Here is a 13,921-nt window from a genome sequence, read left to right as displayed (position 1 = left end):
CATTTCGAGTTTATTTTTATGTATGGTGTCAGAAAGTGGTCAAGTTTTATTCTTTTGCATATAGCTGCCCTGTTTTCCCAACACCATTTGTTGAAGAAACTGTCTTTTTTCCATTGCATATTCCTGCCTCTTTTGTCAAAGGAAAAAAGATATTTTAATGACCTTTTGAAGATGTTTCAATTCACTATTATCCTATGAGAAGCACACATACAAATACAGCAATAAATACAAACGGATTAAAACTATTATGCAAAGCAAAATAAGTCAGAGAAAGACAAATGCCATATGATTTCACTCACATGGAATTCAAGAAACAAAATGTTTTAATTTTGAATTAGAAATAATAAAGTTTGTTTGAGTTTCTAAATATGTAACATTTTAGGTAAAGTGTCTAAGCAATATTAATGAAAAATCAAATATATTAGAGAAAATCAAATATTAAAGAGCAGGTTCATTAAATTTTTATAATTTGATGAGGTTTTGTGGGTACACTCCAAAGGTATAGTTTGCTGAGAACTTAAAATGTGCCAGGCTTTTTGTTATATGTTTTGTATGTATTATCATATAAGGCTTTTATATCATTGTCTCCATTTTACATGTAGAAACTGAAGTTGAGACGTGGTAAGTGACCTGTTCACATCTCCTAGCTAGCAACTGGTCCAAGCTGAGTTAGAATTTGCATTCAGACCTGTTGAAGCCAAACTGTGAATTTACCCACTTAAGCTGTACTGCCTTTCCTCTCAGATTAAGAAATACCCCCTAGAATGATAACAACGCAGTTAAGTTTCTTCCCTGGTCTGCCTTGAAATAGCTGTCGTAGTCCATACGGAGATTCCCATTATATTTTATTTATGGGAATGGATGAATGTGTAGTCAGCTGCTAACTTATCGCTAGGACCGAAGTTGTGTCAAGGCAGCCAGATACAGAAGGTGAAACATCCATGCTCTTAGGCACAGCGGTGCCAGGGAACCTGGTACAGTTTTTCTGGTGAGCAATTTAGCAATGTGCATGCACCAAAGGCCTTAAAAGTGTGCTTATCATCTGGCCCAGCAATTTTACATCTAAAGATTTATTTTAAGGATAAAACTGGCCAACTGCTCAAGAATACGTGGGTCGGGTCAGTGCCAGTATGAGGAATCCTATGTGGTTGGGTTAGGCACAGCAGTCTTGTGGAGAGGTGGTCTTTTTTTTTTTTTAATTTTTATTTATTCATGATAGTCACCAGAGAGAGAGAGAGAGAGAGAGAGAGGCAGAGACAGAGGGAGAAGCAGGCTCCATGCACCTGGAGCCCAACGTGGGATTCGATCCCGGGTCTCCAGGATCGTGCCCTGGGCCAAAGGCAGGCGCCAAACCGCTGCGCCACCCAGGGATCCCTGGAGAGGTGGTCTTGAAGAGGTTCTTGCCTGGTGCTTTACATAAAATTAAGAAAGCCTTATGGTCCAAGACTGAACAAAAAAATAGAGTGGGTTGGTCCTTCTTTCCCTGTGCACTCTCCTGGATTTGCCACAATTCAAAGATGTTTATAGCACCATTGTTTAATGCAGTGAAAAATTGGGAACAACCTAAAATATTTACAGTAAGGAATTGGTTAAATTTGAATCACCTATCCAGTGAAATCATACTCTGATATTAAAATAATGATGGTAAGATGTCCATAATATCTTGTTAAACAGCATGAGTAAGATCCCATTTTGGTTAGAAAACGAACAACTGTTTAAGATGATGAGAGGTCTCAGTCATGGAGGGCTGAGAACTAACTGTGGGTAATATCCAAGTATCACTTAATGTTATTTTGAACTGAGATTAGGGAGATTTCAAAAACCCTGTGGTCTGCATTCTGTCTCTTAGGATCTTGAATTTTCACAAACTGCCTTTAAAAAGGACATATTATTTCTTTTGGGCTTGGCAAGAAGAGAATCTTTTCCCATCTCTGGCTAACAGTTCCTTAAAACATGTATTTTTCTACATCTTTCTGAATAAGATTTGTACTCATCTCTAACCTCCCACCCTGAATAAACATAAAATGACTAGGATCCTGCCTGGTTCTAGAGTTTAAAAATGCAAACTGGCTACCAGCAAGCCAATGTAGCTTTCAAATGTATTTTGTTCAGCCTTAACGGTTTAAAAAAATGTATTTGAAGTATATTGCCAACGTTAAAAACTGGGTGATTTCACATAGAATTTAGTGTCACTCAGGGAAAAAAAAAATAGGATATCTGGCAGCACTGGGTCCTATGGCCCATCAATAGGGTATGAGCAGTTCCTGATCTTTTTGGTTTTGTCATGTGTCCTTTGTTTACCACAGCCCTTAGCACTCCCTATTGCCTTCCTTCCACTCCTCTTAGACTCTTTGCCTGGATTCTGTGGGCATTTGATTTTGGAACTCCTGTGTGCTAGACTGTATTAGCTTAGCTGTGTATCCTAAACCTTATAACCAGTGGTCTGAAATTGTTAACAGATTTGCTTCATTTGCTTACATCCCTGGCATTTCTAGATAAATCAATCTATTAATCAAAACATCTGTGTACTTACTGTGGCCAGTATGTAATGTCAGAGGTTAAGATTTATGAGACACGATTAATTTATATCCATGAGTGGCTTACTCTCCACTTGTGAGGGATGAATGTATACACAAAATGGGTAGCAAATTGTACTAAATGCTAAGTGTCTAGAGTATCAGTTAAAGGGAATGATGTAGGGTTCTTTATTGTGACAGTGGGTGGGACTGTAGATGCTGATCCCAGAAGATAAGATTGGCCAGGGAAAATTCTAGAGAAGGAATATATTGGGTTGTATTTGAAAATTGGTAGAATCTGGTGGCTCACAGACTTTATTGTGCCCATGAATCATGTAGGGGAACTTCAACTTCCCAAGCTCTACCCAGAGCTGAAGTGGGACCAAGAATATGCACCTTTACTATGCATTTTAGGGTGTTTCTGATATACATGGGCCACACTATAAAAAAAGGAGAGAAGATGATTCAAGCAGATAGGGTAAAATAAGCAGAAGTAAGAGTGTGAGTGGAGAATTTAGAGGCTACAAAATTCAGCTGTTTGGAAGCTTATATAGGTGAGTCCTGGGAGATAATTAAGGGAGCGATGCCAGGAAGAAAAGAATGCTCTAGAAACAACTTCTTTTCTTTTTTCTCACAAAAAAGAATGACACATACTTTTTTTGAGAGGGAGGGAGAGAGAGCACACCCAATGCAGGCTCAGTCTCACAACCCTGAGATCATGACCTGTGCCAAAATCAAAAGTCCTTTCAGGACCCTGAGATTGTGACTTGTGCTGAAATCAAGAGTCAGACGCTTGATGGACTGAGCCACCCAGGCGCCTTAACAGATGCTTTTTTATAAAGTTGGGGAGAGGGGAGAAAGCAGAAAGAGCCAGTTATTTTCAAAGAAAATATTCCCTGCGTGATTTCTTCATTTTTCCACAAAAACAGTTATCTATGACACAATACTAGATTTGCTTTTTTTAAAAAAAATAATTTAATAGTTAATTAGCCAGCAATTGATCCTGATCCTGTTGTTCAGGTGCTTAATCAGTTAAATTGGATCAACAGTTTAACAATCTGCTATTACTGAGTAATTGCATACTCTTTATGGTTGGAAACAAAATAGATGTCTTAATTCACACCACATTTTAGTGCAACAAACAGTAAGGTGGGTTTTGTCCCACTACTTCATATAGGGCCTGGTATATGGTTGGTTGGAACTCAGTAAATACTTGCCAAATATCCTTAACTGAAATGTGCTTGATATTTGTAGTTCTTAATTTGGGGGGAGAAGGGAGTTTGATTAGATTAGTCATTTTCTGCACCAATTCCTTGGGGCGTCTAAGTATCACTTTCAGAAATAAGACAGAGACCAAGAGAGGTGCCCACCTGCGCCTCAAACAGCATCTTCTCTTTTGTTTTTCTATTTTTGCTTTTTAATGGAGATTTTCTGCATAAGATCTTATTTGAAAAACAACAGAAGACTTCCACTGTGAAACAAAATAACAACATCAACAATAATAAGTTTGAAAGTCTCTGAAGTATTGAAGAAATGATTTGATTCAATTTCAAATACATTTACAAGCTGTTGTGTAGTGCTTTAACACATAATTCTCATGACTCATTGAGCATAAATGAATTCTAATGTTCCTCTGAGTTGTTTCAATTTTTGAGCAATCCTTGAACTTGTAGGGGGTCTTATTGGACATAATACCTGCAGACACTTCATGGGTGTTAAGGGTGAAAAATGACTTGGTAGGTAGATAATAGGGTAGGGAGAGAGGGGGGAGAGGGGAGAAAGCGGGGAGACCTTGTAGCAGCCTCAGTGGAAGAAAAACTAGTATGTGAGAGTGAAGGATAGATGGTGGGCAAGAACTAGAAGCCAACTAATTAATAGTAATAAGCCATTAAAAAAATTGCAGTGAGGTGGGGCGCCTGGGGGGCTCATTCAGTTAGGCATCTGACTCTTGGTTTCGGCTCAGATCATGATCTCATGGGTCATGGGATAGCACCCCACATTGGGCTCTGAGCCCAGCGGGAAGTCTGCTTGAAGCTTCCCTCCCTCTGCTCCTGCCCCCATGCACACACACGTTCTCTCAGTGTCTCTCTCAAATAAAATAAATCTTTAAAAAAGTTTGCAGTGAGAACGGGGCCACGGATCCAGGATAGTCAGAGGTGACAATATGTTGAAAGACTCAGAGTCTCAGTGAATTTTATTCTGGGGGACAGGGGGATCGAGACTTGGACTCAAACTAGATTTGGGCTCTTTTATTAAGAGAGCTAGCAGATTGGCTATAGGAATGCTTAACTTTGGAAGCAGAGAAAAACATGTTTACTTCAAAAGGTAAAAGAATAGGCTGCTGACTCAAGGAGCAGGGAGCAGAGGAGCTGTATCTGGAGAACAGTGTAGTCACAGCTAGTTCCCCACAGGATGGAAAGAGTAGAAGAACCTCTGCAGAGGTAGGTGATAGGGTGATATTGAGAGAAAATGAGTCCAGGATTTCTAGGCTGTGTTGCTGAGAAAATGTCAGTCCATTAAAAATAAGATAACAGTATCGATCACTTACTTTGTGCCAGACGGAACTCATTTAATCCTCACAACTGTCTGAGGTGGGGACCATTATTACTAATGAGGATGTGAAAGCATTGAGGTTAAATAAGGTGCCAGTGGTCATAGACTTAGATACAGTCAGGCGGGGCTCAAGGGCAGTGGTCCTCAATGGGAAGATGCACCATATTTGCAGAGAAAGATTCTTGCAGTGGTACTTCCACCTCGGGAGTTGAGAATGCAAGGTCTAGCAATGAATGGCATGAAGCTTGGTTCCTGCTGCTGCTGCATTTTGTGCTCTACTACTAACAATCCCTAGATGCTACCTTTGAAATACTGTGCATGCCCTTCATAGTCCTTTCCTTTCCACCATGAAAAATCTCCCAAGTTTGAGAGCTTCTGAAATGTGGCCAACTTCTGGCCTAAAGCAGAGGTATGTCCTTCCTTACTGCTTTGGCATTCATGAGCCAGAAACAACCTCAGTAACAAATATCAGTTAACTGGGAATTGTTTATGAAACATTTAATAAATCTGCTCAGTGGACCCATGAATTGATGTAATATTTGGCTTCTAGGGGTTGTGTACTGACCATAGATTATATGTGAAAAAATACATAATACTCCCTGGAATGCTTATGTATTGTTTTTTATAATGGATTGAATCAAACATTTTAATGGAGAAGTAGTATCCAGAACTAAATACATCACATCATTCAATTTCCAGAGATGCATTCTGTGGAAAGAATATTAACACTGAGTTTATCTCTTTTAAATCACAATTTTATTAGTGGAATGGGGAATGCAAATCTTAGCAGCAGCTCTCTGGAAATTCACTTTCATGTAATTGAAGGACAATGAAACTTGTTTGAATGGTATGGATGTGCAAATATCCTATAATTAGTACTTATATGTCCCCAGGCAAAGTTTTGGGTAATGTTTTTTAAGGGTTCAATAATTAAGTATCTGTAATGAGAAGCATTAGTCTCTGAAATAAATTAACTAATTACTAGATAGTTCATCGTAGAAATGCTTACACGTACAAAGTAAGAAAACAGCAGAAACTTTCATTTGGATTTCCAAGGGGCTAGTTAAATGACTGAAAAAGCAAATACATATTTGCTTGTTTACCGGGAAGGACCAAAGCTGATTTTGATTCAGCTGCATCTTGTTAGCTGGATGCCATGATTACTTGGAGTTTGCTTGTGGGAAGTTGTCCATCCTTAGTTGAAATAATAAAGTGGGGTAGAGATAAAGAGATGTGCATCTGAAGAATATTGTTGGAGGGTTGGGGGCTTAATTGGTGCACTGGTTAGAATGTAATCAGGTCCTTGAGCGGGCAGTGCAATTAAATATGTCAAGGAGGGGATAATTAGATGGGTGGCTGAATGGTGTAATTACATTCATAAGGGGGGGGGGCTGTAATTAGATGTAAGACAGGGGTTGTATTTAGATGCCTAAGTTGAGGATATAATTAACATATGGGTGAGAAATTAAATTATGTGTGTGGGTGAAGCATAATTATATGTGGGAGTCCATGTGGATATGTGGGTAAGGGTACTTAGAAATGAGTGGGTTGGACTATAATTAGAAGTGCAAGTTCATATTCTTATGGACAAAAACTTGAGATTTTCCTCAATAAGAGCGAGCATATGTTTTGACATCATGAGTAATAGCAGCTGGCATATAGTGACAGCCTTTCAAGCCCCTTCAAGGGTTGCAGATCAAAATTTCTGCTTTTCTATTAAGAGTTGAGACCCACATCTAACATTGACAGTAATTCCTTTTCTTAATAGTGGCACTTGCTGGTGTTCTGAATACTGAATGGTTTGGTAATTTCTCTAACTTTAAAACACAACTGCATGACACAGAAGAATTGCTTCCCCTTCCTATCAAAGAGAAGAATTTGGAGGGAGTAGTGGTGTGAAACAAACAGACAAAAATTTTCCTTTGAATTGTGAAGTGTGAAAATAAAAGTCTAACCCTTTTCACTAAAAGAGTATCAGCATAAAGTTACATGTGTAACAAAATAAGCAAAATTTAGCTTGATAGCTTCACTTATTTTTTTAGTTATAAAATAATATTCAGAAATATTTATGGCATTATCTCCTCCTTCCCCCCACCCGCTCAAATATGAAAGCATCCTTGCAAGGAATGTAGCTTACAGGTGAAACAGGAACAGAAGTGGTAGAAGAATGCTAGAGAAAGAAGAATCTAGAGCAAGGCAGGTGCAAAAGTTATTTGATGCATCTGGAAACTTACATTGAAGTAGTGAGAGTTTTATTGTTGTCGTTAACACTGAGTTTGTCTTTTTTATCTGATATATTGGATTTATCCTGTATCAAATTTAAAACAATGGACTATTTTGTTGCCATCTTCAAAAGCAAGGGAGTATTTATTTATTTATTTATTTATTTATTTTAAGATTTTTTTTTAATTCATGAGAGACACAGAGAGAGAGGCAGAGACATAGGCAGAGAGAGAAGCGGGCGCTCTGTGGGGAACCTGATGGAGGACTTGATCCCAGAACCCCAGGATCACCACCTGAGCCAAAGACAGATGCTCAAACACTGAGCCACCCAGGCATCCCAAGAGGAGTGGTTTTGAATGAAAGTTCATTGGAGGAAATCAAAAGTTCAGGGTTGTGGTGACTTCTCATTGACTAAGATACGGCTGTTCTCATTGGCTGAGCTATTGCTGGATTAGGACAAAATCTTTTCTCCTGAGTAGTAAAATATGCTTCCTCTTGCCCAGGTACGTAGAGTAAGCTGAAGGTAGTGGTACAGGTTTAAAGCTCCTTCTTTGGGACCTCTCAACTCCATTTTGAATGAGGTTTTCCTTTACTCATTTGCACAGAATCCAAGTGGGTTACCTCTGGGATTTTAAACTTTTTGGCTTCCTGGTGCTGCCAAGGTGCTGCCAAATACAACTAACTTTATATTTTATAACTTGGATGTAGGGACATTACAGCCTGCTCCCAATATCTGGTTTTGCCCTACAGTAGTTCTATAGAACATTTTTTATTCTTCGATTTTTATTTCACATCGATGCAGTGATGCTAATTATTTACATTGTAGACATGCTGCCTCACAGATAGCCTCTCTCAAAGACTATTGTAAATTAATTTGTATCAGAGGTGTTTTTACTAAAATGTTGTGTATTCCTATAAAAATAGTTATCCCAGCAGTGATTTACATTTTTTTCTCCATGTACCTCCCCCCCCCCCACAAGACAAGCCCTAAGACAGTGACTGATGGTGGTTAACTCACTTCCTCATAGAGATAGTGTAATTATCATTCAAGACATCTAGTTATGTCTATGGCATAGAAGATGCATAGGCACAGAGTGTCCTCATGTTCGTAACTGAAGTCACTGGTCCTTAGTGCTTTGTGGTCTTGTGTGATTGCACATGAAGAGGAAGTAGTAAGGCATCTTGCTTTGGAAATGACTTTGGTAAATAATGCTTCATTCACTTAATTATAAAAACCATTCTGGGATGCTCTAGAGCTATTTACATAAGGCACAAAAAAACATGGCTTAAATTCTTCAGATTTTAATAGCATTCTTCCAGAAGTCATATTGTAAGCCAGGAATAATTTATCAGATGGCATTTGTAATTTGCTTCTGAATAAGTCTTCTAGCCTGTAACAAGTCCCTTCACCTTCACTTATGTTATAAAACATTAAAGACCCCAATTTTTGTCCTTTTTTTCTTTTAACTTTCCTAAGATGATCTAATAGACCAGAAATTTCCATTACTTTTCTGATTCCTAATAACTTTGGATCTCAGGTCTCAGGGCCACTTCCTCATAAAGATGTCCTATAACTAACTGTATAGCACTCTGGACTTTCCTATCACATTTGTTAAATTCCATTTTTCCTGTTAGCATGTTAGCTCCATGAATGGGGTACATGTGTTTTGTCCACCACACATTCTCAACATATACAGCAGCTTCTGGTCCATCAGAGGTGCTCAACAAATAGATCTTGTATTCTATTCGATTTCACAGAAATAGAATAGTTGGTTGGACTATTCTAGTCAAGAAAGTCAAGTTGGACATTCGGCTATTTAAGAAGAGGCCCAGGCGATGGAGACCATGAGCCATGATAAAGATAAGAGATAACTCAAAAAACAAAATTGGGTATAGCTTTATTCATTGGCTCTTATTTAGAGAGTGGTAGGGCTCATGTTTGTTGTTGAAGTTTGGAGATTACATTATATATCCACTATGATGTTAAGGAAATTCTGCTTTAGGTAAGGTACTGGTGAAAATAGATGTTCAACAAAAATCTGATTAAATAATTAGCATATTAAACAAATTGTTGATTATCTGCTCTGTGCTTACCTTGGATGTAGAGTGTTGAGCAAAAAAGATAGGCCCCCTTCGGTGTCCATCGAAAGATGAATGGATAAAGAAGATGTGGTCTATGTAAACAATGGAATATTACTCAGACATTAGAAACGGCAAATACCCACCATTTGCTTCGACGTGGATAGAACTGGAGGGTGTTATGCTGAGTGAAATAAGTCAATCAGAGAAGGAAAAACATTATATGGTCTCATTCATTTGGGCAATATAAATAATAGTGAAAGAGAATAAAGGGGAAAGGAGAGAAAATGAGTGGGAAATATCAGAGAGGGAAACAGAACATGAGAGACTCCTAACTCTGGGAAATGAACAAGGGGTGGTGGAAAGGGAGGTGGGCGGGGGGTTGGGGTGACTGGGTGACAGGCACTGAGGGGGGCACTTGATGGGACGAGCACTGGGTGTTAGGCTATATGTTGGCAAATTGAACTCCAATAAAAAAAAAAAAGATAGGCTCCTTGCAATGATTCACACACACACAAAAAATACATTTAAAAATTCATTGATTGTTAGAAGTAGTAAATATATCCTCAAAGTCCAAAGATAAAAACTATTTTGTTCAAGACCTATATAATTCTTTGAAGCTGAAAGTATCTCTAAAATCTTCTTTAAAAAGGGAAGGGGTGCCTGGGTGGCTCAGTTGGTTAAGTGTCTGCCTTCAGCTCAGGTCATGATCCTAGTGTCCTGGGACGGAGCCCCATGTCCATAAGGCTCCTTGCTCAGTGGAGAGTCTGCTTCTCCTTCTCTCTGCCTGCTGCTGACCCTTCTTGTATGACCTCCATCTCTCTCTCTTTCTCTCTCTCACTCTTTCTCTCTCCCCCTCTCCCTCTCTCAAATAAATTACATAAATGAATGAATGAATGAATGAATGAATAAATAAATAAATAAAATCTTTTTTAAAAATTAAAAAGTATCTCACACAAAGATAAACTACATATTATAGTAGTCTAGCAATATAATGATACATTTTTTCCTAGGGAATTAAATTTTTTAGTGTACAGTAATGTAGTAATGCCATATATAGGACTTCAGAGTTTCTGATGATGTTCAATGCCTCACCTTATTTTAATTCTCATAATCTGGGAGACAGATGGGATAGTTATTATCATGCTTGACTTCCAGCAAGGCACTGAGAGTTTGAGGGGACTGGGAATCCAGAATCTGAATTCCAGATGGTTAATATAATAAAGTCATTAAGAAGATAACCATTAATAGATGGAACAGTGAGAGGCAAAAAAATCTGGACAAAGATCCATCAGGTGAATTAGTGGTCCAGCAATATTTTGAGCTCATCTGTATGGTTGATCTGCCTAATTTATCCTTTCATTTACAGTAGTATTTTTTTGTTGTTTATTTTATTAATTCAAGTACAGCTGACACAGTGTTATACTAGTTTCAGGTGCACAACATAGTGATCTCACAAGTCTATACATTATGCTACATGCTCACCACTAGTATAGCTACCATCTATCTGTCCCTGCACAACACTATTACAGTACCATTGATTATATTCCCTATCTTGTATTGTTTACTCCCATGCCTTATTCATTCCATAACTGGGAGCCTGTATCTCCTACTCCCCTTCACCCATTTTACTTATCCCCCCCAGCACCCTTCCCTCTGGCAACCATCAGTTTGTTCTGTGTACTTATGGATCTGTTTCTGCTTTTTGTTTTTTTAATTCTTTTGTTTTGTTTTGTTTTTTTAGATTTCACATATGAATAAAATCATATAGTATTTGTCTTTCTCTGACTTATTTTCACTTAGCATAATACCCTCTAGGCCCATCCACAAATGGCCAGATTGCTTTCTTTCTTTCTTTTTTTAATGGCTGAGTAATATTCCAGTGTGTTTATATGTGTGTGTGTGTGTGTGTACATATATATACCACGACTTCTTTATCCATTCATATATTGATGGGCATAAAGTTTTTTAAAGTTAGCAGGAAGAATTTTATATTATATTATATTCTCAGATTCAGTAGACATTTTCTGGCAGGGATACCAGGAGATACACTTGAAAAGAAAGGATGCAATGCCTTAATTAAAAAAAAATACTCTGTGCCAAAATAGTAATATTCATGTGGAAATGGATTACTAAAAGTTCTTTCTACATACTGTACCCCAAAAGGAGGATATTGTGTTCATATATCTTTCTGGTAGGACTGACCATTGCCAAGTTGAGATATTCTATATTTAACATAGCACCATGATAGTATTATCTCAATTAGTTAAAATTCCAGTGTTTTCTGAAGTACGTTTTTCCTTTCTGTAAAGCTTTGGTGAGCTGTTACTGTGCCTTTAAGAGAATGCAAGTAGGTACTTGAGAAATATTTATTGAAATGAAATTGCTTGTGTGAGGGCCAGCAGTCAACCAACTGGAAGAGTAGCAAGCAAATATTAACAGAAAAAAAGAAATGGCTCCCCTATCCCTGGCCTTTTGTTCAAGAGCTTTTAAAAACCTTTTATAGTATGTGAATATAATAGTTACATTTTACCATTGTTAAGATGAAGTTACATAAATCACTATTTTATCATGTTCCCTAAACCTATGGAATCTCAGTATTTTGTGGCTTCAAGTCAGTGAACTGTGCTAGGAGGAAAAGGATGAAAGAAGAAGGGAAGGAAGATGAATGGGTCATCACACCAGGAGTTTGACGAGATGCTGGGTGTACATCATCTCATATAATCTCGTATAAACCTGTGCAACGTTAGCCCTCTTTAGAGATAGGAACACTGAGGGGTCCTACAACCCACAGTCCCACAGCCTGGAAATTAGGAGGTAGGAGGCACCCAGCTTTTTTTTTTTAATATTTATTTATTTATTTATTTATTTATTTATTTATTTATTTATTTATTTATTTAAGAGGGAGAGAGAGAGTGAATACAAGTGAAGGGAGAGGCAGAGAAGGAGAGAGAGAATCTCAAGCCTGACTCTGGTCTCGATCTCATGACGCAGTAGTCATGACCTGAAACCAAGAGCTGGTCGGCCAACTGACTGAGTCGCCCAGGCTTTATGTTGCTGCTGCTACTACTGTTGCTTCCCAGATAATGCTGCTTCTGGGCCCAGATTCTTGCCTGGGGGCCTGGGATTGCCAGTCAAGAACTCTCTTTAACAACCTGTGGGGCAGGAATTTTAAGTTGGCTTTTACAAGGCAAACTAAATGTTGTTATTCTTATTTTTTAATTAAATTAATTAAGTTTTAAAGATTTTATTTATTTACGAGAGAGAGAGAGAGAGAGAGAGAGAGAGAGAGAGAGACAGGCAAATGGAGAAGCAGGCTCCTCACAGGGAACCTGATGTGGGACTTGATTCTGAGACCCCAGGATCATGACCTGAGCCAAAGGCATATGCTCAACCACTGAGCCACCCAAGTGCCCCCATGCAGGGAATTCCTAATTGTCTACTGGCAAACACTTCGACTTTATAGTTTAAGTACTGTAACTTTATTAACTATACTTTCATAGCACTAGGTGTTCCTTTTACATACTAGAAATAGAGGACGTAAAAATTTTTCTTGTGCTGCATTAAGTGCCTACCTCAGCTACTAGTGATCTCACACTCTTTATTTATTTATTTATTTTAAAGATTTTACTTATCCATTCATGAGAGACACATACAGAGAGAGAGAGGCAGAGACACAGGCAGAGGGAGAAGCAGGCTCCATGCAGGGAGCCTGACGTGGGACTTGATCCTGGGTCTCCAGGATCACACCCTGGGCTGAAGGCGGCGCCAAACTGCTGAGCCACGGGGGCTGCCCCTCACAGACTCTTGGAATTTTATTTTTCTGGTTTAATTTCTTTGTGCCTCCATGAAGCCCTTACAGTATATATTCATGTATTCCATTTATTCTTTTGGTATAATCCATCCTTGCTTCAAATTCATGCAGAATGGCCTACTTAGTATCAGAATAGTTATTTTATGTACCAGTTATGTAGATGTAAGGTCTTCCCCCAAAGAACTGCTGCCAATAGGCATTGTTTGAGCTAGTGGGAGATCCCATACCTGGTGGTTCTTGCTGAGCCAGCTAAAAGACACTGAATGACACATTTCACTTTCAGGGGCAATTGGTAGGTTTTGAGAGTTCTGGGTACTATAAATAGCACTCCAGGGAACACTCAGGTACACTGAACATTTTCTTTGCAGTCCAGTTCAATGTTTGCAGAAAGAAAGTCACATGCTGTCTGGCTTGCACAAGTCACTTGCCCTGTAGCACCTCCTGAGTTCTAGACAGACCCACCCGGAGTGTACATTTTCTCATAAACACAGCATTTGCTTTCAGCGTACTTTGCGCCTTTGTTTATACTGTGTTCTCTGCCCCGGCAAAATCCTATTCATCCTTTAAGATTCATCTCGAATGAGGAAGCTTTCCCTGAGTTGGCTTGGCAGAAATCTGCCCTGTCTTCTTGTGTGGGATTCTCCGCAGCACTTAGAGCATACGTCCTCTACGACCTTTGCTTTAGAGGCTGTTGTATAAGTGTCTGTGTTCACAGTCTCCCCACAACCCCAATGGG

At 38.7% G+C, this 13,921-nt stretch overlaps 1 protein-coding gene across 2 annotated transcripts in view; it reads left to right on the top strand.

Annotated features, from left to right (window-relative positions):
• The window catches only part of ST8SIA1 (ST8 alpha-N-acetyl-neuraminide alpha-2,8-sialyltransferase 1), a 146,783-nt gene that overhangs the window by 71,511 nt on the left and 61,351 nt on the right, over positions 1-13,921 (top strand). The window lies entirely within an intron of this gene.

This window comes from Vulpes lagopus, chromosome 21 (assembly GCF_018345385.1).
Source record: "Vulpes lagopus strain Blue_001 chromosome 21, ASM1834538v1, whole genome shotgun sequence".
Taxonomy (NCBI): domain Eukaryota; kingdom Metazoa; phylum Chordata; class Mammalia; order Carnivora; family Canidae; genus Vulpes; species Vulpes lagopus.
The sequence above is the reverse complement of the archived record's forward strand: the minus strand, read 5'-3'. Positions and strand labels throughout refer to the sequence as shown.